At 41.5% G+C, this 27,316-nt stretch overlaps 1 long non-coding RNA gene across 1 annotated transcript; it reads left to right on the top strand.

Moving 5' to 3' along the window:
- Positions 1 to 18,184: 18,184 nt before the first annotated feature.
- LOC310690357 lies at positions 18,185 to 22,219 on the top strand. Its single transcript, XR_014518051.1, has 2 exons — positions 18,185 to 18,594; positions 21,453 to 22,219. It is a non-coding gene; the product is annotated as an uncharacterized lncRNA (long non-coding RNA).
- The last annotated feature ends 5,097 nt before the right edge of the window (positions 22,220 to 27,316 follow it).

The following is a 27,316-nucleotide window of genomic DNA, read 5'->3' as shown; positions in this document are numbered from 1 at the left end:
CGTTCTCAGGAGAATATAGTTTTTCGACAGACGTCAATTAACCATTGTTCATTACAGACATTAGATAACCTTATTTTCTGTCTGGGTCAGAATAAAGTACCGGCATGGGGTTCATTTCAGGAATAATCTCCACTCATCCGCCAGGTCAAGTGGAGCTTGCGCATTTATAAAAAGAATAATCTTTTCGTTGGCTTAGCAGGTAATAAGAAAAATAATAGCTTGTGATAATTTCTGGCATTCCCAACAAGAAAAGTTTTCAGAATACGTGGCCAGACAAAATGACTTACTGCAGAGATCCTGACAACTTGTTTATGTGCCACACATACATAACATATGGAGCATATTTATGAAAAGTTATAACCATTGGTTTAGCCTCTAATGAGAGGGCTAGTTTTAATACTGCTTAATGTAATAAAAATGTCAAAGCGGTTTACATAAACAGAATAAAGCTACACAATATTCTATAACATTTCCTAGAAGCTAAATAGAAATGAGATGGAAACAAAATGCAGCTGAGTATCGCAAATAAAACTGAGCAGGGTCCGAAAACAAACAAAGTTTTAAAGATCTATTTAAAGGTCATTACTGTCTCTGCCTCACAAATTACCTGAGGAAGGGCATTTCAGAGGGTAGGTGCTGTCACCAAGAAGGGGCTGTTTCACATTGTCACCAAGTGACAGCACATTGGTTTTGGAATGACCAGTAGGGTCTCCTTGAAAGATCATAAAGGGTGGGTTGGTCTGCACCAGGGAGCTGGTCTGCTAGGTATTCTGGCACCAAGCTGTTTGGGACTTTAAATGACAACAACGAAACTTTGAACATTGCTAACAGGTAGTCCATGCAGATCTTTCGACTAGAGTGTAATACTTTCAAATCTGGGGGTTCCACTAAGCAGCCTAGCAGCTACACATTCTATTAGCTGAAATTTCTGAATCAACTGCAATATTCTTCTTCCTCCTCTTCTTCTTCTTCCTCTTCTTCCTCTTCTTCTTTGCTTGCTGCTGCTGCGATTACTCATAGCTGAGTAAGATTATCTTTCATAAACACGATATTAACATAATTTTTTTTTAATGTATCTGTGTATCTGAAGAAGTGTGCATGCACACGAAAGCTCATACCTAGAACTAACTCAGTTGGTCTTTAAGGTGCTACTGGAAGAATTTTTTTTTTATTTTGACTATGGCAGACCAACACGGCTACCTATCTGTAACTGAAACGATATTAACAGTGAGTCCGTAAGTGACTGTGGAGGCCAATTCTGGATTCACATGTCCTTCCACAGTGGGGACGTAGGTTTCTGGGAGGGAGTTGATCATGGTGAGGGTTTGCCAAGCGTGCCTTCCTCTTAGCACGTTTCTCCCTTTCGTCCTGAGTTTGAGCATTTCAAATTTCATGACACCTTTGGTAAAGGCTGTTCTCCAATTGGAGCACTCACAGGCCAGTGTTTCCCAGTTGTCAGTGTTTATACTACATTTTTAAAGATTTTCCTTGAGAGAGTATTTAAACCTCTTTTGTTGACCCACCAGCATTATGCTTTCCATTTTTAAGCTCAGAATAGAGTAGTTGCTTTGGAAGACGATAATCAGACATCTGCACAACATGGCCAGTCCAATGAAGTTGATGTTGAAGAATCATTGCTTAGACACTGGTGATCTTTGCTTCTTCCAGTACACTGGCATTAGTTTGCCTGTCTTCCCAAGTGATGTATAAAAATTTTCGGAGACACTGTTGATGGAATCTTTCGAGGAGTTGGTGATGGCGTTTATAAGTGGTCCATGTTTCACAAGCATACAGTCAGGTTGGTAGTACAACAGTAAGGTTGGTAGTGCAATTTCTGAATCATCTGCAATATACAGCATATTGCCATACTCTAATGATGAGCTTAGCAATGTACAGACAGCCATGGGAAGGCTGTCCCTGTTCAGGAACAGTCATATTTGGTGTACCAAATAAAATTATTAATATGTGCTCTGAGCCACTGAGGTCTCCTGGCTCTTTAGTGACAAATCTCTGGGTGTTCCCAAATGATGTTGTACCTATTCCTTCAGAGAGAGTACAAATCCACACCGGGTGTCAGCCGTGAGGGTGGGTGACATTGCCAGGCCACCCCCAACCCCACCTCACACTTGCCACACGGGTGGTGGACCACTAGGAACTATACTGCTGTGGGCGGCTAGCAGCGCCCCTCCTGACACTCTCCAAGTGGGTGATAGGCGGCTAGGGATGTTTGCCGTGTGGGCATCTAGCCCCGCCCCCGCGCCACTCCAGGTACCGGGGCAGGTAGCTCCACTCCCTGCAAATCCACTCATTGCTGGCACACAACCCCATTCCTGGACCTGAGAACCATCCATCTGGGAGGAACAAAAACTTGGAGCAGTTGGAGGAGTAGGTACATAGTACCAAAATGTCTCTGCAACTTCTTAGCTGGAATTGTAATGGTCTTAACCTCCCCAGGAAGAGACGCCAAGTCTTTCATATTTTGAAAAGAGAGCAATTGGACATAATTTGCCTACAAGAAACGCATGTGACCAGGACACATAGGAAACTACTTATAAATAAGAGGCTTGGACAAGAATTCATTTCATCAGACAAAGTTAAAAAAAGAGGTGTTGTGATTTATGCAAAAGAAAGATTGGCTCCTAAAATGATCTTTAAAGATGAACAAGGAAGATACCTGGCAATAGAAATACAAGTTCAAGGAGAAAAAATTATGATATTGGGAATATATGCACCAAATGAGGGGAAGGCGGAATTCTTTAAGAAGTTGCATGAGACTTTAATGGACTATCTGGACTGTAAAATTATAATGATGGGAGACATGAATGGTGTTGTCTCCACTAACATGGATAAGGCACAGAGACAGATAATCTCCAGTGATGGAAGACTTCCAAAGACTTTTTTTGAAATGACTGAAACACTGGACTTGATTGACATCTGGAGAGTAAAGAACCCCCTGGAGAGGGAGGGAACCTTTTTCTCTGAAGCAAAAATGACCTGGACAAGGATTGACCAAATTTGGGTAACTAGTTGTATGGCACCGAAGATAAAAAAAGCAGAAATCTGCCCAAAGACTTGCTCCGACCACAACGCAGTGAAGATAGAGATGAAACTAACAACAACTGGAACCTTCAGATGGAGGATGAATGACGCACTATTTAGAGATGAAGAGATTTATAAGAAGGCCCAAAAAGCATTGAAAGATTATTTTGAGATAAATTTGAGAACTGATGTGGAAAAAAGAATAATTTGGGACGCTAGCAAGGCCGTGATGCGAGGTTTCCTAATACAACAAAACTCCATAAAGAGGAAAAAACAGAATGAGAGAAAAGAAAAACTTTTGGAAAGGATAAAAGAAGCCGAAAAGAAATTGAGGTCTAAACCAAAGTCTCATGAGATTTTGAGAGAAATAAAGTATTACCAGACACAATATATGGAACTGATGAATCAAGAGATAGAATGGAAGATAAAGCAAATGAGACAAAGAACATTTGAATCAGCAGACAAATGTGGGAAACTTCTGTCATGGCAACTGAAAAAGAGACAAAAATTGAATACTGTGACAAGTTTGGAAATGGAAGGAAAAATCATCCACAAACCAAATGAGATAAATAACTGTTTTCAAAGCTTCTTCAGGAAACTATATGCACAAGGGCCGGTCAACGAGCAGGAAATAGAAGAATTTATTAAAAAGTATGGATTACCAAAGATTTCAGATCAAAGTAAAAGGATTTTGAATGAGAAAATAACAGGACAAGAAATAGAGGACGCCATTCAGAAGATGAAATTGGGAAAATCTCCAGGCCCAGATGGTTTGACTGCTAGATATTACAAGGCACTGAAGGAATGGATAATACAACCATTGAAGGAAGTTTGTAACGAAATTTTGGAAGGGAAAAAGGCACCCGAATCGTGGAAAGAAGCTTTTATCTCACTTATACCGAAAACAGAGACTGAAAAGAATCAGGTTATTTTTTTTTTTTTTTTCAAATTCTTTTTATTTTTATTCCACAAAGACAACATACACACAAATAATCAACAAAACACAAACATACAAAGAAAAATACAAAAATTCTCAGTCACAACAAACAAAAAGAGCACTCAAAATTCTTGTTTCCATAGTTTTTTCATAACTTATTTCTTTGTTTTGGGACTTCCTTCAGCCTGACCGCGAATCATACGAAGTCAGTAAATAAGGTCGCACGTTTCATCCTTTATATTGTCATTATGTCGATTGTTGATCTCTATTTTCCTTATACAATAACCTTGGTCTATCACAGTACTTCTCTAAACCCCCTCAGTGTTATTTGCCCATCACTGATGTTTTCCAGATAATTTACATATTTTCCCCAGTCTCTGATAAACACTTGATCTTTTATATATCTGATCTTTCCCGTTAACTTATCTAGCTCTGCATAATCTATTAATTTGCTTCTCCACTCCTCTATTGTTGGGGTTTCTTCCTGTTTCCATCTTTGAGCTATTAAGATCCTTGCTGCCGTAGTCGCGTAGTATATCATTTTACAATCCTCCTTCCTTATTTCTTGTTGTAATATTCCTAATAGGAAAGTTTCTGGTTTTTTCTTAAACGTGTACTTTAATATTTTTTTCAGTTCTGTATATATCTTTTCCCAGAACTGTTTTATCTTCCCGCACTCCCACCACATGTGGTAGAACGTGCCATCTGCGTCTTTACATCTCCAACACTTTTTGCTAACCTTGTACATTTTTGAAAGTTTTACAGGTGTCAAATGCCACCTATAAAACATTTTCATAACGTTTTCTTTTATCGCCGTACACGCTGTGAAATTCAAACCGTCTTTCCATAGTCTTTCCCAGTCCTCGTATTGTATACTGTGGCCTACGTCCTTTGCCCAACAAATCATCACTGATTTCACCTCCTCGTTTCCCAAATTCCAGTCTAACAGCATCCTATATGCTTTAGATATATTTTTCACCTTACTGTTTATTATTTCCGTCTGGAATTTTGAGTCTTTGTCTACATACCCTCTTTCTTTGATGTCTCTACTAAACATCTGATTAATCTGTTGGTGACTAAACCAATCGTATACATATTCTCTAATCGTCTCGTAGGGTTTAATTCTCCATTTCCCATCCACTTTAGTTACTAGTTGGTTATATGTTACCCGGTTACCTCCCATATTGATGGTTTTCCTATTTATTATTTCGAGTGGTGCTAACCAATGGGGTGTTTTCGGTTCTAGTATGTTTTTATATCTCTCCCACACTTCTATTATCGGTCCTCTAAAAATATGGTTTCTGAATCCCCTGTGTTTTTTCGTTTCACTTTTCCACATGTAGGCATGCCAGCCAAGGTGGTTATCGAAACCCTCCAGATCAAGTAATTCCGTATTCTCTAAATTGACCCAGTCTTTTAGCCAACTTAAACATGTCGCCTCATAGTATAGCATAAGATCTGGCAGCGCAAACCCCCCCCTTTCTTTTACATCTGTAAGCAATTTGAATTGGATTCTGGGCTTTTTGCCCTGCCATATGAACCTCGAAACTACTCTCTGCCATTCTTTTATAGTCTTACTTCCTTTTATTATAGGTATGGACTGAAACAGAAACATCAGTCTTGGTAAAACATTCATCTTTATCATATTTATTCTTCCCCATAAAGATAATTTTAGACGTCCCCATTTCTCTAAGTCTTTCCTTATTTCCCTCCATACCGGCTCGTAGTTATTTTTATAAAGATCCATATTTTTAGATGTTATCCAGATGCCGAGATATTTAACTTTCTTTGCTTTCCCTATCTGCCATTGCTGTTGGATTAATTCTGTTGTCTTTGGGTCCACATTCTTATATATCGTCTTTGTTTTGGTCTTATTTAATTTAAATCCAGCCACCTTTCCGAATGCTTCTATCTCTCTCATTATCTCTCCTATTGATGTTAATGGCTCTTCCGTCATCACTACTAAGTCATCCGCGAAGGCCTTGGTTTTGTAAACGTTCTGGCCTAGAGTCACCCCTTTTATATTATCGTTTTTCCTTATAGAGTTTAGGAGGGTTTCTAACACTGTTATGAATAGTAACGGAGAGAGAGGGCATCCTTGCCTTGTTCCCTTCCTTATCTCGATCTCTTCCGTTATTGTTCCATTTACAATCAACTTGGCCTTCTGTTCCGTGTATATTGCTTTCACCCCATTGTAAAAATCACTACCTACACCCATGTACTCCAGATTTCTTAACATAAAATTCCATACCACATTGTCAAACGCCTTTTCGGCGTCGATGAACATCATTATAACTTGTTTATTAAACCTAATAGACAGGAATTCCAACATGTCCACAATGTGTCTTATGTTGTCTCTCATCTGCCGACCTGGCAGAAATCCCGCCTGATCCTTATGAATAACATCTGCCAGTACATCTTTTAGTCTTCTGGCCAGGATTCCTGCGTATATCTTATAGTCTACATTCAACAATGAGATTGGTCTAAAATTTCTGACTTGGGTTAGGTCCGAATCTTGTTTGGGTAGGAATGTGATAAACGCCTCTTTCCAGGTTTCCGGGATTTCCCCTTTCTTTAATATTATATTCATTGTCTTTTTCAGGGGTTCCACTAAGACTGATTTCATTTCCTTATAATAGCCTGCCGTGAACCCGTCTGGGCCTGGGGCTTTTCCCCTCTTCAAATTTTTAATTATCTCCTCTATTTCCTTGTTTTCAATAGGTGTATTCAGTCTTTGTTTTCCCTCCAGTGGAATTTTTTGTCCCCCTTTCTCTCTCAGGTATCTTTCTATCTTCCTTTGTCCTATCTTTTCTTGGTCATTATATAAGTTGCCATAGAAACTCATAAACTCACCCCTTATTCCTTTAGGGTCTGTTCTTTCTTCCCCTTCTACTATTATTTTATTAACTATCCCTTGTTCTTTCCTTTTTTTAATTTGCCAGGCAAGCCATTTGCCTGGTTTATTAGCATGTTCAAAGTTCCTTTGTTTAAGTCTTTTTATATTCCATTCCACCTCCCTGTTTATTATTGTGGCAAACTGGGTTTGAAGGATTTTTATTCTTTCTTTTGTTTCTGTACAGTTAGGTTTCTGGACTAGTTTTCGTTCGTTTATCATTATTTGTCTTAGAATTTCCTCTTTATTTCTTTCTCTGTTCCTGTTTTTTATTGCGTTCTGTTGGATGAAAAATCCTCTTATGACCGCCTTGCTGGCATCCCAGACTGTACTTTCTTTCGTTCCTTTACCCCAGTTATCCTTGAAATATTCCGTCAATTTTTTCTTTGCCATTTCCACCACCTTTTGATCATCCAACAGGTAATCTTTTAATCGCCATCTATAAGACCTTTTCTCATAGCTGTCCAATTCCATCTCTAGTGGGTTATGATCTGAGATTACTTTTGGCTTTATTTCTATATTTTTAATTCTTGGGCATATTTCTTTAGAAATCCAGATCTGATCTATTCGAGAAAAGGATTGGTTGGGTTCTGAATAGAAGGTGAATTGCTTTTCTAGCGGGTATCTCAAGCGCCAAATATCTACTAATCCGCAGTTTTCCACCATAGAGAAAAAAGATTTTGGCAACTTCCCTTCTTTGTTTGCTCTATCTCTAAGTCTGTCCATCTCAAGTGAGACGACTGCATTCATATCCCCCATTAGAATTATTTTTTGGTCAGCATAATCCATTAATTTTTCTTCTAGTTTCTTGAAGAATTCAGTTTTGCTGCCATTCGGAGCATATATCCCCACTAACAATATTTTTTCTCCCTGCCAGTTGATATTTACCGCTATCATCCTCCCCTCCTCATCTTTAAACATTATTTTTGCTTCTATCTTATTACTGATGTACAATACCACACCTCTTTTTTTTACCCTATCCAGGGCTTCATACTCATTTCCCAACCGTTTGTTGATTAGCACTTTTCTGTGCTTTCTGGCCACATGTGTCTCCTGGAGACAGATAACATCCAGGTTTCTCCTCTTTAGACATTGTTCGATTTTATTTCTCTTTCTTTTATCATTCATCCCGTTAACATTCCAACTCCTAATTTTTAACCCCATAGCCCGTATATTAGCCTTTTGTTATTTTTGAGATTTTCTATCCGTTATATATTTTCTGGATCCTCTGTTTCCTCTTCTTTCTCCTCCTCCTCCTCCGACTCATCCTCCCCCCCCTCCCCCTCCTCCAACACTTTTAATTCTTCTGGTAATTCTTCTGGAGAGGCTCCCTCCGCTCTTCCTACCTCTTGAGTTTCCGCTTTAAGTTCTTTGTACTTCCTAAGGAATTTCCCGGTTTCTTCAGGGTTTGTCAACTTATGTTTTTTACCTCTATATGTAAATGTTATCCCTTCCGGGAATTCCCACCTAAACTCCACCCTATTCTTCCTCAGTGTTTGCACCAAAGGTTTATAAGCATCTCTCTTTTTGAGCAATCTTATTGGGACGTCTTTAAAAATAATTATATAATTTCCATCTATATTCAATCTTTTTTCTCTATTCCTTTGGAGGATCCTGTCTCTCACTGCTTTATTATCAAATGTGATCAGACAATCGCCCGGAAATTTCTTTGCTTTTGTTGTGTTAACACGCATTCTAAACACGTTTAGTATACTATTGGCCATTTCTTCTACAGGCAAACCCATCCATTCTGCTAACTCCTTCGTTAGCTTTTCTTTTATATTCTCATTCTGTGTCTCTGGGATTGCTCTCAGCCTAAGATTTACCTCCCTTTGCCTCAATTCGTTCATTGCTATAATATCTTTTATCTCTTCCTGTGTCTTACATATTTCCGTCACATCTGCTCTGATCTTCTCCTTCTCTCTTCTAACCTCTCTTATCTCTACCTTTGTCTTTTTCAGACCTTCTTCTGTAAGCTGCGTTCTCCTAGCTATTTCTTTTATTTGGCCCTTAATTTCATTCACAGTTTCCTCCATTTTTCTATCTAATTTCCCAATTCTGTTATCCACCGATTCTAACTTATGTTCAACATTTGCTTGACTTTGTTTAATCTCTGCAAACATCCTCAGAATGTCTGTCTTAAAGTCCGTTTCCTGTTTAGAGCCTCTCCTCTCTACAGGTGTACCCCCGTTTGCTCCCTTCCTTCCTATGTGAGACATCTTGTATTTTATGTAATTCTTTTCCCCACCGTCCCTTTCCACCCGCGTTTATCGTTCTTAATCTCTCCCACAGTTTCCTTACGTTCGCTTCTTTCCCTTGTTATAATTTATCTTTTCTAAAACAATAAACTATAAACTCTTATATAACATTCCAAAACAATGAAATTAAATCTTAGCGAGTTATCGTAGCGTATTCTCACAGTTCTGGTCGTGGTCTTATTTATCAAACAAAGTCTTTTTATAGTTCAAAAATAAGTCTTTAGGGTGTCTGATATTCCTGGCGGCAGACTGCAATATCCAGAGACCGATGCTTCTTCTCTAGTTCGCCTGTCGCTTAGTCCCTAAATTACGGGAACTTCAGGGAGTTTAACAAAGGGGGAGGGGGGTTGGGTAGATAGGAACGGGAGCACAACGGGTATCTAATGGAGGGGGAGGGGGGGAGAGCCAGGAGGAGGAAGGATAGAAAGTCTAAACGCCACTCACATGCTCCATTTTGCCCTCAGAAGCTCTCCCAATTAACTCCCGCTTCTACCCCAAATCTGCATCCGCTCTTACCAAATCTTTAAATTGTCCTCAGAGTTCGCATTTCTTACTCCTGTTCCCATATGCAGTTCCTGATAAGGTGTATAGTTCTCTATAGATCGCTGACACGTAGTAACGTAATTTCGCTTTTCTTCGCACAAACGCTCCTATTTCAAATGGCGGCAAGGCTTCTCTTCCGGAATTGCCCGTAACCTTCCCAACCTCTACTCGCCAGTAGAGTCAGAAATCACCAAAGATCAGGGACCTCCGCTCTCCCTCTCACCTGGACCCTTCCGGTTTCTTTCCTTTCCCCTCTGAAATTCTTTTCTTCCCCTTCTCCCTTTATAACAGCGTTACTTTCATGAGGGGGGGAAAGCCGAAAAAGAAACTATATTTCCGCCCGGGCAAGTCACTCACTTTCTTTTTATACTGCGTTCCTGCCGTGTCTTAGTTGATTTCGGCCACCCGCTGAACTCCATTCATCTCTCTTTGTTACTCCGAAACTTCTTTGTTTCCCCTCTTGGCCACAAAGTTGCAAATATCGGAGTCTCCTTTTTTTGAAAACAAGCCGCTCTTCCTGCAAGCGCAGGGCTTCGCTATCTGAAGGTAAGAAAATGGCTCCCCGGACCCGCTGGATCTTTCCGCTACTCTCGTCGCCTCTCTCGGGGTTACCTGGTAGCCGGTTTGATCCTTTCTCCGGTCGTGCTGGGAACTAGACTCTTCGGACACCCTTCCAAAGAGTTTGAGGGGTCTCCGCGCCCTGGAGTCGCCCCAATCCTTCAGAATAGCTCGGGCTTCACCACGCGGTGCAAACCCTTGCTTGCGCTGGGATCGCGGCTCGCCGGAAGTCGAAAAGAATCAGGTTAAGAACTACCGCCCTATATCATTACTCAATGTGGATTACAAAATTTTTGCAGACATTTTAGCAAAAAGACTGAAGAGAGTTTTGGTGCAGGAGATTCATAAGGACCAAACAGGCTTTCTCCCAGGGAGACATATGTCAGACAATGTAAGGAACATTATAGACATTTTAGAGTTGCTGGAAGTAAAGATTAATAGAAAAGCAGTCATAATTTTTGTGGATGCGGAGAAAGCCTTTGACAACATTTGTTGGACCTTTATGAAGAAGAATCTTCAAGGGATGGGGGTAGGCCAAGGATTTGAAAACGGTATAGGTGCTATATACTCTAAGCAAAAAGCAAAGTTGATTGTTAACAATGTGGTAACGGAAGAGATTCCTATAGAAAAAGGTACACGACAGGGATGCCCAATATCACCCTTACTTTTTATAACAGTCCTGGAGGTCTTGCTGAACATGATTAGAGGGGACCAATTGGTTAAAGGTGTTGAGCTCGGAGCAAAAGACTATAAATTAAGGGCATTTGCAGATGATTTGGTATTGACTTTGCAACAGCCAGAGACTAGTACTAAAAGAGTCTTAGAACTAATTGAGAAATTTGGTCAAGTAGCAGGATTTAAATTGAACATGCAAAAAACCAAAGTGTTGGAGAAAAATTTAACAATGGCAGAAAAAGAGAAGTTTCAGAGTGAAACAGGTTTAACAATAACAAAAAAGGTGAAATACCTGGGTGTGAACTTGACTTCTAAAAATGTAAATTTATTTAAAGACAATTATGAAAAATGTTGAGCAGAGGTGAAGAAAGATCTAGAAATATGGTCAAGGTTGAGACTTTCCTTGTTAGGCCGAATTGCTGTCATCAAGATGAATGTATTGCCTAGAATGTTGTTTTTATTTCAGACACTCCAGATCTTGGATAAGATGGACTGCTTCAAGAGGTGGCAAAAAGACATATCAAAATTTGTCTGGCAGGGCAAAAAGCCCAGAATAAACTTTAAGATTTTAACTGATGCAAAAGACAGAGGGGGTTTTGCCCTGCCGGACTTGAGACTTTACTATGAATCGGCAGCTTTTTGCTGGCTGAAACAATGGCTACTTCTTGAGAATACAGATATTTTGGATCTGGAAGGGTATGACAATAGATTTGGTTGGCATGCATATATATGGTATGACAAGGTAAAATCGCATAAAGGCTTTAAAAACCATATTGTGAGGAAAGCACTGTATAATGTTTGGATAAGATACAAGGATTTGCTGGAAAGTAAAACCCCTAGGTGGTTATCACCAATGGAGGCTAAAGAGATAAAAAAACTAAATATGGAATCCAAATGGCCAAAGTATTGTGAAATTTTAGAACAAGATGGTGAAAGCGTTAAATTGCAGAGTTTTGATAAATTAAAGTCTAAGGTACGAGATTGGTTGCACTACCATCAGATAAACGAGGTATTTAAACAGGACAGGAAAATAGGTTTCCAGATGGAGAGGTCGAAATTAGAAACAGAATTGTTAGAACCCAATACTAAGAACTTGTCGAGAATGTACAACTTGCTGCTGAAGTGGAATACACAAGATGAAACAGTAAAATCAGCTATGATCAAATGGGCACAAGACACAGGTCATGACATAATGTTTGATGACTGGGAACAGTTATGGAATACAGGTATTAAGTTTACAGCTTGTAATGCATTAAGAGAGAATATAATGAAAATGATCTATAGGTGGTACATGACCCCAGTCAAACTTGCAAAAATTTATCATCTGCCCAGTAACAAATGTTGGAAATGTAATGAGACTGAAGGTACCTTCTACCACCTTTGGTGGACCTGCCCGAGGGTAAAGGCCTACTGGGAAATGATCTATAATGAAATTAAAAAGGTCCTTAAATGGACATTTTTGAAAAAGCCAGAGGCATTTCTCCTGGGCATGGTAGGCCAATTGGTGTCAAGGAAGGACAAAACATTTTTTATGTATGCTACCACAGAGGCAAGAATTCTTCTGGCAAAGTATTGGAAGACGCAGCAGCTACCTACTCTGGAAGAATGGCAAGCGAAGGTGATCGAGTACATGGGAATGGCAGAGATGACCGGCAGAATCCGTGACCAGGGGAGAGAGACGGTGGAAGAAGACTGGAAGAAATTCAAAAAATATCTTAAAGACTGTTGTAAAATTGATGATGGCTGAGATGTTATGGTTATAAGAAATAGAGAATTGCAGCGGTAAATCATAATTTTAAAGAATGCAAAACGAAAATGAGCGAATTAATTGAATGAAGGGTTGCTGAGAAAGGGTTAACATAAGGATGCAGAAAAAGGGAGGTATGGGGAAATCCGGGAAAGAAGGTATATGAAAATAAGTTTAAGAAATTATACATGTTTATTTGTTTGTATGTCTTGTAGAGTTTTGTTTTGTTATTTGTTTTATTATATGTGTGGAAAATTAATAAAAATTATTTAAAAAAAAAAAAAGAGAACCATCCATCTGTAGGGGCAATGTCTTGTTAGGATTCATTCACTGCAATACATCTGGCCAATGCTATTTACATGGAACTATTGAGAGATCAAGGGATGTGAGTGGCGCTGTGGGTTAAACACAGAGCCTAGGGCTTTCCAATCAGAAGGTTGGCGGTTCGAATCCCCGTGACGGGGTGAGCTCCCGTTGCTCGGTCCCTGCTCCTGCCAACCTAGCAGTTCAAAAGCATGTCAAAGTGTAAGTAGATAAATAGGTACCGCTCCAGCGGGAAGGTAAACAGTGTTTCCGTGCACTGCTCTGGTTCACCAGAAGCGGCTTAGTCATGCTGGCCACATGACCCGGAAGCTGTACGCCAGCTCCCTTGGCCAATAAAGCGAGATGAGCACCGCAACCCCAGAGTTGGTCACGACTGGATCTAATAGTCAGGGGTCCCTTTATCCTTTACCTTTACTGAGAGACCAAATCCGGGCACTGGTATAGGATCCAGATGTTAAAAAGAAATGCAGATGGATGTCAGCAGAATCAGAAGTATGTGCAATATTGCATATATTAGGCTAAAAATGCATTTACATGCCTGTATACAAACATGCATCACATTAGGGAAAATTCCTTGCAAATATGTGTAAGGCGAAATCTACATTGAAATGCTGGATTTTCATGAGTTTTTTTTTAAAAAAATCAAAATTGACAAATTGCTGCAGAAATGTAGAGAACTGAATTTAAGATTGGAAAAATGAGAAACTTTGAGAACCCAAACTGACAGATTCACCCATCTCTAGTTTGTGATGTGTTTCTCAAACAAAAAAAGGGTACAAAAGTGTGTATATTCAGGAGAGCCTGCCAAAAGTGCATATCTTAGGAGAAAGAAGCACCATATTAGGAGGAATGGCTTGCAAAAATGTGTAGGCAAAATTGCATGCAGAAAGTTGTACTAAGATAAATGTACACTAAAATGCTGACAATTGATGTGAGGAGGGTCCCCCCCCCAAAAAAATGCAAATTGACATATAGTGAACTGAATTAAGATATATATATATATATATATATATATATATATATATATATATATATGCAGGTTTTGGTGTCTTCGGGTGTCTTCCCGTGTAAGAGTTGCGGTGTCTAGGCGACGTTTCGACGAGGTCTCACTCGTCATCTTGAGACCTCGTCGAAACGTCGCCTAGACACCCCAACTCTTACACGGGAAGACACCCGAAGACACCAAAACCTGCATTCCTGTACCCGTGAAAATCTACGAAAACATATATATATATATATATATATATATATATATATATATATATATATATTCACCTGTCTGTAGTCTTTGTAGGTCTTAACCTCTAAAAGTATTATTTCCCCAAATATCTATTTTTTTCCAAGCGGTTGCCCTACCTACAGTATTATTCAAAAGTTAACAGAACTTTATTTCCTTTTAAAATGGAAGCTGCATTTTGTGCACAGTGGCTAGCCTGTACTTCTGCAGAATCACGGCGTGCAGGCAGGTGCCACTTGCTTTCCAAAATCTGAAATACCCATTTTTTGCCCATGCAACATGGTTGCCCCTTTGCTCCATCCCCATGCATGCCACATCATTAATGTCTCGGCTTAGCTAATCCTCACCCTTCAAGCTTTCAATTTGGCTGGTGCTCTCCTTGGAAATCCTTGTCAAGTCACTTACATTGGGAACAAAGGAGGCACCGTTGACAATAGAGGGAATTATTTCTATAGCCAATTTTTACTGCTATACAGGGGGTTGATTATTGGGATTCTTATTTGCTGTCAGTAAAACTTTTCAGGGGCCTCTATTTTCTGCTAAACACGATTCTCGCTGCGTTGCATCTTCCCCCTTGCTTCCATTTGGAGTTATTGGATGGAGAGGCGAATAGGAACCATTCCAACCATAGCGTTGCACCAAAACATCCTGGTACCTGGTCCAGTCAGGGGGGCAGAGTCTAGAGCAGGTCTGGGGAATGGGTAGTACCAGGAGGGGCAGAGCCCAGTGGTTTTAGGTGGGCACAGTAAAATAATAACAATAATGGTTGCATTGTGGAAACTGGATCTGCCATTTTTTGGGGGTTTTTTTTGTCATCTGGAAACCCTGTGCCATTCTAAGGCAGGGTGTGCTCTGACACATGAGGCCGATGCCGGAAAAGGCATCAAAGCTAGTCTAGGAAATGCAACATCAATCACGGGAGGGATGCCTCTAAACAGCCCCATTAGCAAAATTTCTCACACTGTGCTTGACGAGCTGGCAGTCTTTTAGAAGACTTCAGATGTATAAAATTTTATTGTATTCACCTGCATAGCCACCCTATAATTAGCCTGACTCCTTGCAGTACTCAAGTTCCCAGCAGTTGTCAGCTCCTGTGGCAGAGCAGATAAAAGAAAAGCAAATTTCATGGCACCGAGCGCATGAAAGTGCCCATTTTGCCCTTGTTTACAGGGGCTAGAGAATTCAGTCCTTTACCGAGAGCTCTGAAGTAATGACACTCTGTGAAGCTGAAGCTGTCTGCAAGGATGAGTTAGTAAGAAACATAAGGCAGTAAGAAACATTGGCTTGACAGCACAGTGCTATGCATATGTCTACTCGAAAGTGAATCCCATAGAGCTCAATAGGCCTTATTCCCAGGTGAGTGTGTATAGGATTGCAGTCTGCATTTTTTTGTCAGCTTTCCCCACCTGCTCCACAACGTTTTCCTGATTTTTTATTTTATTTGCATTTTTAAAGTTTACATACTGGCCATTCCGTTTTCTTGTTAAAGGTAAGAATCAAGAACTCTACCGTGGTGAGGATAATGAAATTAAATTAGTGCATTAAATTAAATTATTCTCTGTGTTCCAAAGTATAACACATAGTCTAAGTTACTGGACTTTAGTTACAGATAGGTAGCCGTGTTGGTCTGCCATAGTCAAAATAAAAAAATTCCTTCCTTCCAGTAGCACCTTAAAGACCAACTAAGTTAGTTCTTGGTATGAGCTTTCGTGTGCATGCACACTTCTTCAGATACACAGTATATCTGAAGAAGTGTGCATGCACACGAAAGCTCATACCAAGAACTAACTTAGTTGGTCTTTAAGGTGCTACTGGAAGGAAGGAATTTTTTTATTTTTACTGGACTTTGTAAGTTCATACAGATCTTTGGGTGAGCTCTCTCACACTGAAGTCAATTAAAAACATAAGAAGAACCAAAGGTCTACCTAATCCAACATCGTGTTCTCACCGTATCCAACTAGATGTCTACAGAAAGTTCATAAGTAGGAGCTGAGCACTGCAGCACTCCCACCTGAAATCCCCAGCAGCTAGTATGAAGCTGGTGGCCACCAATGCCTCTTGGAGCACTGAGTTCTGAAGTTTAGCTATGTGCTTGTTAAGTGTAATTGATTGCTAAGTACAACTGAGTTCTTGCTGAGTTAATGATTGTTGTTCTCTGGTAGCTGTTGCAGTGTGAGGCTAAGACAGTCCATCTGTGTCCAAAGGTTCAAATGGTTTGGCAGTCTATACTGGCAGTAGCTCTCCAAGGTTTCAGGCTCTGCCAGTTAGGGATTGAAGGATCTGTCAACATAACTTCTCTTAGTTTCTCAGTTTCCCATTTCCCCAGCCTTAAATTCAGTTCTCCACATTTTGCAGCCATTTGCTATTTTCTTTTTTTTCCTTTAAAAAAACCCTCATAAAAATTCACCAGCATTTTAGTGCAAATGTCTCCTAATACAGTGGTACCTTGGTTTACGAACTTAATCCGTTCTGGAAGTCCGTTCTTAAACAAAGCGTTCTTAAACCAAGGCATGCTTTCCTATAGCAGCGGGGGACTCAATTTACACTCGACAGGAAGCGAAACATGTTCTGCTTCCAAGGCAAAGTTCACAAACCAAAACACCCACTTCCGGGTTTCCAGTGTTCTTAATCCAAGTTGTTCATAAACTAAGTTGTTCTTAAACCAAGGTACCACTATAAACACATTTTTATATGCAGTTTTGACAAAGGTGCATATTTTTTTGCAAGCAATTTCCTTAATATAATACATTGCTGTATATTATTTTCACTAAGATCTTTATTTTTATGCACATTTGCCTCTAATCTATACATTTTTGTAAAGATGGGTTGGAGAACAGCATTGCAAAAAGTGTGCATTTCAAAGGATAGCTGTGTTTGCATATTGTTTCAGAAAGTGCCAATTTCATGGGTTCTGCCTTACACGCACACTGAATCAAATTTCTCCTCCATCCCCCCTAACAGTCCTACCAGGAGATGCCATGCCAGGGATTGGAACTGGAACCTTTGTCTTGGAACCTTGCTTCATTTACCCACTCCTCCAGCTCCTACACCTTCTATCATCCTATTCACCAAGAATTTGTGAGGTTGTTACTCGTGGATGACTTCCCTTAACACTAAAAAAAAAGGGTCAGGGAATTCTCAGCCACATTTAGTTACTGGTGGTGATGGGGAGTCGTAGGAACCTTCAGGCTTAAGCCATAGGAGTGTTAGAATTCCTGCTCCATGATGGCAGTCATGGGATTGTTGTTTATCACATGACAGTATAAGTTTTGGCTCCACAGAGTGGGAAGTGATGGAGACAGGATGTTTGCGTTACTGTGTTCCATGACGTCGGACTATTGTCCTTTGATCTTTTCCCCTTTGCTGCCTGATGCTAGAGAGAGAGGGAGCCATGTTGCAGTGCTCTCTGTGTGTTTATATGTAAATAAAGTAGATTAGCCAAAATGCTGAGTTGCTGAGATCTGTCATGCAAACTGCAAATACTCTGCTGATCCCTAAGTGTGCCGATGTCTGTTGGCATCGGTCGCTGTGATGTGTGGGCAGACGAAAGCTTTTGAAGCTCCCGAATGATTGTCCAGGAGGGAGAGAACATGCCAGTTGGGCATGTGTCTCTGCCAGGGTCCTACTCGAGTGTAGGACGAGCTCCTGCAAGGAGATCCTTTGCAAATTTCTTTTATATTTAATACATTTATGGATCCAGTTTGCAAACCTATTGTTAAATGTCTTGCCTTTTTATTTCCAGGTGCAAAAGGAGATTAATAATCATCATGGCTAGCTAATAACAGCAACAGCAGTACAGTAATTGTATGAAGATAAAATCAGAGGCTTTTATTCAATTCCCTTTTACTGGCTCAGATAATTTTAAACCGAGTTTCCACTTCTGCATTTAGTGCTATGTTGTTATAGAATAAATTGTCAGACCTTCTGCAGATTATTGTATACTGGTGTGCTGTTTAGTGGAGCAGGCCAGTGCATCTGTTCTATTATGGCCTGATATTAAAAGAATGAGAGTTCCTCTGTTTTGGTTGGTGTTTATGCAGGAACATTTTGCACTAGTTTCATCTGAGATGGTTCTGTGAGGAAATTTCCAGTGCCGTTTCTACTGGCAGTATCTGAAGTTGCAAAGTAGACTGCTAAAACTTAAAAAAAGAAGGTTTCGGGCGCAATCTTATCCCTGAGATAGGCCCAGGGAGCTATGAGGGTGGAATAAGATGTCAACCACCATAACCCCCGAGAATGATGGTGAAGGACTAGTGATGGAACAGCTGAAAACAGAGTACCAGATGGCTTAGGAGAGCATCACAGGAAAGGAGCACACCAGTGTCAACCCCTAACCTTCCATGTTGTGTGGACGTGCCTCGTGAGCAGCTGAAATCTACACTAGTAAGTAATTTCCCTCCCATTGACTCATGGGAACAGGGCAAAACGTGGATCACTCTGCATGCTTCCTCCCCATTAGGTTATCCCAAGGCTCAGCCCTACCAAGTGAAATGCCCAGCATTATTTTTTAAAAGTTTCTCTCAGAAACCCCCTCCACACTCTTTCCTGCCCCACCCATCTACCCATAATGCATTTCAATATGCAGAGTCTTGGATACTTTTCTGTCAGTCTCTGGCCAATAAGCTTTCTGTGCCACTCAGTCAACATCAAGCTGAAAGTATTGCTGTGGCAAGGAGGTCCCACACATCTGCCTCCAGGCAGCAAAACAACAAAAACAAAAACAAACAAACAAAACCCCCCAAAACAAAACATTTTTATCGTGCCAGAGCCACTGGTTATTTACACTGGTTGTGCCGTTTTCAGTTCCCTGTGTTCTCATTTTCTCAGTTCAGCTCATGTATCTGACATTAACTGGTCAGATAGACCCAGGATAGACCCAGGAGCTGTTCTGAGCATGCTCAGAGCTGTTTCCTTCAAGACCACACCTCCAAACAGCTCAAAGCGAGCTCTTTGTGGGCACGCACAAGAAGTGAGTGGTTGTTAGTTTGAGCAGCTTGGGTTGTTGTTTTTTATTTAAAGAAATAGTATTTGTTAACACACACAGAGAGAGTGTACAACTGTGGACAGCATGATTCACTTTCTACAACAAACATTCCTTTTTTTAACTTTTAAAACTATTTGCATTTATTCTTTCTCAATGGGCTGGGAAATACTAGAGGGGGGTTGGGAAGAGAAATGGTTGACTGTGGAAAGCTTGTGTGTTGCAGCATGTAACAGCTTGTGGTGCTACCTAGTTTGTGGCCTGCCTGAGAAAGATAGTGCCCCTACATTTTTACTCATATTTCAGGTTCTTCAAATGCTAGAAACATACTGGGGTTTGTTTTGTTTTTTAATAAAAAATGAAAGCTAAGAATTAGGGGATTGTGAGTGGAGAAAGACTCTCCTCCCTGAAAGAGAGGGGAGTGGTTGTGGGCGGGAGCCCGAGCACCGCCCAGCAGGGGGCCTGGCCCCCTGCCTCCAGCTCACCTGGCTGGCGCTCACGCCCCCCCGGTGGCCACTCAACCAGGTGCCGCGGAGGGGGTGTGTTCAGCAGCCTTTTGCTGCAGCGCCAGCTTCTCCCTGGCCTCATTCCTCGTCGTCGTCCCCTCGCGAGTCACCCACCCTCTACTCCCTTTTAGTTAGGGCTTAGGTCATTGGCCTTGCTATGGACCTTAGGTTGGTCGCCCTGGTTGTCTAGGGGGCCTGGTAGGAGTTTTTCCATTTGGCATTAGGCTTTTGGGTTTTTTCGCCTACCTCGTAGCAATCGTCACAACTTTTGTGGTATTGGTGGGTAGGTTAGGCATTGGAATAATATGTTGTGGTGTGTCGAAGGGCTAGGTGTGGCCATCGCCTATGCCTTCAATTTTTAGGGGTATTCTGTTAAAGGAATCTGGCGGTCGTGTGTTCTGTCCGATGCCTGCTTGGCGGGAGGCCATGGCACGACCCTCGGTGACAGCAGGGGTGAGCCTATAGTTGGATTAGCATCAACAGGCTCCACCTACTGGTGAATAAACCCACTTGCTTTAGAGATCCAATGCCTAAGCCAATACCTTTTCATTGCTGTAATCAATAAAGTTGTGGCCTTTTCTAGCCCATCAACCTTATATCACGTGTCCTTGTGTCTTCATTTCACTTCGCGGGGGTTGGGTCCTTGAACCACAACTGTCTGCTTTTGACATCCATGGGACCCAGCAGAATGTGGGCAGACCTCAGAGTTGGACCATTTCCACCTCAATCCTAGAGCATGTCTAGTGTATACATGTCTACTCCAGCTGAGTTCAGTGGGGCTTCCTCTCGAGTGAGTGGGTGATATCTAACAGATCATACCTTTTAGCCCAGGATAGGACAGAACATAGATTGGGATCTGCTAGTAGATCTCTTAGTAATTTGTAGTCCTTGAGCCTAGAAAAAAGTGTCCCAAGCTTTTGGCATAGGAAAGACCAACAATTAAACAATTTAAAATATCAATACTAAACCAGCACAATTTACCCCCTCAGTTCTATTTATCAATATGCATGCGCAAGAGTACTTACTGCCACAACCTAGCTTGTGGAAGTCATTTCATGAAGGGGGAAAAAAAATAGTATCAGCAAATTAATTGAAAAAAGTTTTGCAAAATGAGAGAGCTCATGATTGTACAACAGGACACAACAATGAACCTTTAACCAAGTTAGGAAGATGAAGAAATCCCACAGCAATTTAACAAGCCACTGGCCATTATTCCGTTTCGTTCCTCCACTTTTCCACTGAACTTTAATCAGAGAGATTGTTACATTCTTTGGGATGCTTAGCTGAGTTGCAGAATCAGCACAAAACCCAGGACCTCACTGAGGAGATCACACACTGTTTTTGAAAGCATCTCAAGGAATGTATAGCTTGCATACTACAAAAGCAGTTCTAATTAGCCCCAAGAGGCAGTTACATAAGTAACATTGAGAACCTTGCCCAGTCACATTTACTTCCTCCTTGTGATTTTTGTGTGAGATGCCAGTGTAATGAATCCTCTTTGACAACTGGAGCTAAGAGGCCTTCTAGCTAACAGCACTCCTGAGTAAACAGCCAGTGATCTGTATTTGCAATTCTGCAAAGATCAGTTGGATTCCATTCTTAAGTGTTAACATTTCCCCAGATGGCTCCTCTGTTGAAGGTGGAAGTTATTGCACCCACTTGGGAAATATTAAATGGGGGGGGAAACAATACCTTGAGACTTTAGAAATAGCCATATGATACTGTGCCTAATTGATATTTCCTTTTATTTTTAGTGAACCTGTGTGAGGTTTTCAAGCATTCCCCAAAAATCTACGTTATACATTAGCACTGGTTGATATCTGGAGGAAGGCATTCTATGAGGAAGAGTTGAAAGAGTTGGATAAAAGCAGAAAAAGAGAGGACCACAACATGCTTCAATAGAAGAAAAGATATCTACACCAGCCGCCACAGCACTTTCTCACAGAGAGGAGGTTTTTGCACCTGTCCTCTGTTCAAGATGGAAGGGAGAGTGGATGTCTAATCCTGGCATCCAGTGGAATAGGGGCCTGTTCAATGTAGGAGTGGCTGATCCTGCTGGGGTCTGTGTGAGTGTGTTCATTCTTTCCAGAAACAAACTGAAAGTTCTTGAATGTTCCAGAAGGTTCTAGTGCAAACATGAGCAGCATAGGAAGAGCAAACAGCATTTTTATTTTCTTGAGTTTTTGTGAGGATGTTTACGGAGCTCTTTTTTCAGATACCATGCGAGGTACTGGTGAGCAACCCCTCGACCCAAGTTATCTGTCTCTATCTATCACAGCATCAGTGTATATGATGCGCTAGAAGACAATATTTGGGGTCTTTAAATACAAGAAGAAGTAAAAGTTCTTCAAATGATCTGAAATTCCAGCTTGCCTGCTAAAACTGTCGTTTTTATTATTATTTTGCACCATCTGGATGTAGTGGGGTTTTTCTGTGAGACAGATAACTACATCCATCTATGCAACTGAGAATGTCAACTCCTCGCGATATTTCGGGAGAGCAAATAAAAATAGCAAACATGCCCTTGCTTGATAATCCTTCCCCTCACCCCTGCCCCACACTTAGTAACCACTTTCAGAGTGGATCCAGAACTGCAAGGGGATAAAACAGCTCTTCATTGCCATAAGCTTGAGCGGTACCGGTCTAGTACTTGTGCTTGTGAAATGCATTTCATGCCTCATCTGTTACCTAAATGAGATGTGAAAGCAGTTCACACCTCGTTTACATTTGTGCTATTTTATAGAACAGCAAAGACACAGTTTGGTGAAAGCAATGAAATGAGGTCACCCACCCAGTTCTCTCCTCGGATTGAATCCATGCAGCCTGATCCTTTCAATTCATCAGGTAGGAAATGAATCTCGGATGCTGTGTGGAGAAAAGCCCCCACTTCGTTCTTTCCTGCAGATGGCTTGCTTTTCCCTAGGAAAGTTTGCTGCATAGTCCAGTCGAAAGTTTGGCTTTTGTTGAGCTATAGTGCAAGAGTGTCCCTTCCTATGGCAATGCGAAGTACAGTGGTACCTCGGGTTAAGTACTTAAATACGTTCCGGAGGTCTGTTCTTAACCTGAAACTGTTCTTAACCTGAAGCACCACTTTAGCTAATGGGGCCTTCTGCTGCTGCCACACCACCGCTGCGCAATTTCTGTTCCCATCCTGAAGCAAGGTTCTTAACCCAAGGTACTATTTCTGGGTTAGCGGAGTCTGTAACCTGAAGCGTCTGTAACCCGAGGTACCACTGTATTGGTGAGGTATCGCAAAACAACTAATAAAGTGGAATGATGGGCGGATGGTCTGGTATAAATCCACTGCTAATATGCTATTGTTGTATTAATTATCTTCAGCAGAATACACCTGCAAAAACCCTCCACCAGTCTGGAGGGGTCCTTATGGTAGATTTCTTCTTCTTCATCTAGCTCATTATTGTCCACTTCACCTAGAAGCAGCTCTCTAAGGCCACCACAGTCTAGGCAGCTAGACTGCTGACTGGGAGCAGCTGCCAAGGCCACATAACACTGGCCCTAAAGAATCTATACTGGCTCCTAGTACATTTCCAAGCACAATTCAAAGTGTTGCTGTGGACATTTAAAGCCCTAAATGGCCTTGGCCCTGTATACCTGAAGGAGTGTCTCCACTTTTATCATCCAGCCCAGACACTGAGGTCCAGCTCTGAGGGTCTTCTGGTAGTTCCCTCACTGTGAGAAGTGAAGCTACAAGGAATCAGGCAGAAGGCCTTTTCGGTAGTGGCCCCTGCCCTGTGGAATGCTTTCCAGGTCATGTGGCCAGCTTCTGGCGCAACAGAACACTGGAATGGAAGCTAGAGTGCACAGAAATGCTGTTTACCTTCCCACCACAGTGGAACCCATTTATCTACTCACACTGGTATGCTTTTGAACTGCTAGGTTGGCAGAAGCTGGGACAGAGCAGCGGGAGCTCACCCCATTGCGCGGATTCGAACTGCCGACCTTCTGATCGGCAAGTTCAAGAGGCTCAGTGGTTTAGACGACAACGCCACCTGCTTCCTACTGTAAGACCACAGGAGTCAACTCCTTCAGCCCCTGAATAAAATTTTTGAGGCGGCCAGGCCCTGCCCCCAAGCTGATGTGCATTGCTATTCAAATGGTGTGTGTGCACTATGTCATGTGATCGATTATGCAGGGTGGGGCTTACCTGGGTCCCCTCGGTGTTTTATTCAAGTTGGCACCCCTGTGTAAGACTTTGGGGGCTATAACTGTCATACCTTTAACCTAATTTGGGTCCAAGAGATCTCAGAATGACTGAGTGAGGGATTCTGCAGCTTCAGATGTGGCTGAACCCTAATTCTCATCAGCCCCAAGCATCATGATCAGTGGTAAGCGACATCTGGACTTCCACAGCTTCCCCCATCCCTTTCTCATTGGAAGCACATTCTAATTTCTAACAAAAATGAACAGATATAAAAATGAAAGCCCATACACTACAAAAACACTAATATTTAAGAAGCACATTGGTGCCACTGCTAAGTCTCAGAGCAATGAAATGCTAAATATGCTTTTGTCCAAAGCCTCAGTTCACTGAGAAGTGAACTGATATATATCTTCATTAAAATCATCTGTGAAGCTCATGCACAGCTCCTGCACGGACAGGTTTTCATGTTGGTCTTCTGAGCAACTGGATTTCAATAGCTGCTGCACAGTCACTGAGGCAACACCAACCAACATAGAGGTCAAAGATGGTCAAAATGGTCAAACCAAAATGGTCAAAGGCCTGGAAACGATGCCTTATGAGGAACGGCTAAGGGAGCTGGGCATGTTTAGCCTGGAGAAGAGGAGGTTAAGGGGTGATATGATAGCCATGTTCAAATATATAAAAGGATGTCACATAGAAGAGGGAGAAAGGTTGTTTTCTGCTGCTCCAGAGAAGCGGACACGGAGCAATGGATCCAAACTACAAGAAAGAAGATTCCACCTAAACATTAGGAAGAACTTCCTGACAGTAAGAGCTGTTCGACAGTGGAATTTGCTGCCAAGGAGTGTGGTGGAGTCTCCTGCTTTGGAGGTCTTTAAGCAGAGGCTTGACAACCATATGTCAGGAGTGCTCTGATGGTGTTTCCTGCTTGGCAGGGGGTTGGACTCGATGGCCCTTGTGGTCTCTTCCAACTCTATGATTCTATGATTCTAGGTCTACGCCCAAACCATGCACTCCACATATGAGCATGTGTATCTTTGGCATCAGGTGTCTTGAACCAGGGACACGGGCTGCAGGGCTCAGACATTCTACTCCCTGAACCACCATAACAACTGATGGGGAGAGGAAAACGGGAGCCTGATCTCTCCAGCACTGCAGTACCACCCTTACAGCTACTAGCTCAGCAGGGATCAGGTGACGCAATGAGTTAGAAGGGTCCCAGAGGACCTTATCAAGCTATTGACTTTGGACTAGCTCCATGGATTGAGTTGCTTCTGCACTGCCAACTTGAGTGCTAGCCCAAACATCTGCTTGTCTCCAGGCAAGCAGCCCTGGCAGTCCACGAGTTTCAGTAACTCCAGTATGATAACATAACGACTTTTGCATAATGAAACACATGGGTAATTTAAATTAATGGGAGAAGGCAGACATATCACTTCTCAGTCTTTCCAATCCAGCTTGGGTTTGTGCATGAACAAAATCAGGCTTATGGGGTGAGGAATTTTGCATGTGATTTCTTTTAGCTTGACTGAGAAGCTGTCGTTCTCCACCCTCCCTGTTTGACCAGGGCTGCTGATTTCATTACAGGAACATACTTCCATACGACTAAACTATTAAACTGCAATTAAAGTGAAAGCCAGGCCTGAATCTGGAAATTGGCAATGTTTTTGCCTAATTACTGAAAGTATGCAAAACCTCTACTTACTTTGGTTTAATTAATGACAAACAAATCATTGTGTGAACTAAGCAGATACATCAAGGAAGGTAATGGTTCGGTTTCATGAACTGGGCCAAAGTATTTAATTTATGGATGGGCAAAGTTCTTTTATTAGGGGAGTGATATTTGCTTATTTCCAAAATGAATTGATTTCAAATATGCTATCCTAATACGTATACCACATTTTCCTCTGCTTTCCAAATCATTGTTCTCTAGCCAGAACATGGAAAGAAACTTCTTTGCCAAAAGCGCATAACCTAAAGACATCACCCTCCTTGTCTGTGTGTTTATTCTGGCTCTGGTGGGTCTATATAAAGCAATTAACTGGTCTGCACTCCACAATCCCAGATGTTTATGCAGTTTGGATGACATTCTTGGTGTGCCAGCACTTAAACAAAGATCCAAACAAAATCAAACAGCGCAGGCTTATGCCATCTTGGAGAAGATACGTTGCCGGCCAAATGGAAAAGGACAAAATCTGTCAAGAGAAAAGTGTTGTTTCCAAGGTTGATAAAGAGTATTGCAAACATAAGTGGCTAAGAATAAACACTGAAAGCTATAAAATGAACATTGGCACCTTCAGAACCCTTTCCTTTTAATCATTGGGCTTTCTCACTTAACTGCTGGATGAAATGCTGAACCATTTTGGCAGATAGTTGATCTGTGATCTGCAGGTGACATCTAGGGTGCTCCAAGACATGCTGCTGGCCTCAGCCAAAAGCCAAAATGGCGCCCCCTTCCATGTGCAGGTGAAGCTAGCTAGATTGGCACTTGAAACAGGACATTTTATTCTAGAAGCAAGGTAGGCTGAGTTCCTACAGGCCACACACAATCTGGATCTTTTGCCCCTCAAAAGCACTCCTTGAGAAATTGGTTTCATTCTGAAGATAAAACCTCATTGCAGATGGATTCTGCATTCTGCTGTAGAGTGAAAACAGATGCAGGCAGTCCCAGCAAAGGGTGGGAGGTCTGTGCCCAATGCCATTGTGGGTGGGCATATACCAAAATTGCAATCACCACTTCCTCCTTCATTCACCAGAGGTATGTGCAGAGAGGAAAGCGACATGGATAATCTAGTTGAGGTGGGTGGGAGGAACAGAGTAAAATAGCTAGAAAAAAATAGGCTGAGAATGTGACTGCATGTGATTTCTCCTTAAGAAAACTTCTTCTCATGGATAAATGGGTAGATACCAAACCTACCTCCAAGCTCACCAAAAACACTTATGTATGGGATCAGAATTATTTCTCTTTTTATCCACAGAGTATTGTACTCATAGGAAAATGGGAACAAAATTATTGCTTTTGTCTTTATCAATGTGGAAAAGAAAAGAAAAGAAAACTCTGGAAATGCCAATGTACGCTGTGTGACTGCACTGGAGGTATTTTCAGTGAACCTTGAAGTATAAAAAAGGAGTAGGTGTGAAGTTTCTAATTTTAAAATGAGTCATTCATCTATTCTTGAAACTGAATTGCATTGAGAATCTAGTGCACTCTATGAATGGCAAAGGGTCAATGCTCAGTTCACCTCTTTTGATATTCATGGAACCAATGCTCCAACTGAGTCCTGCAGTTCACCTGTTTGCGCTTTATGCAGACTGATTACGGCAAATGATTCAGAACATCAGCCAAGATGACCCGTGACTGTCTGCGATGAGTGAACTGAATTAACTGCTCGCTTCCACTACATGCAACCTGCTTGTGAAAAGAAGCTGGTAGTACATGGAGTGTTGTCTTTGGAT

This window comes from Podarcis liolepis (assembly GCF_965112155.1).
Source record: "Podarcis liolepis genome assembly, chromosome: 12".
NCBI lineage: Eukaryota > Metazoa > Chordata > Lepidosauria > Squamata > Lacertidae > Podarcis > Podarcis liolepis.
The sequence above is the reverse complement of the archived record's forward strand: the minus strand, read 5'-3'. Positions and strand labels throughout refer to the sequence as shown.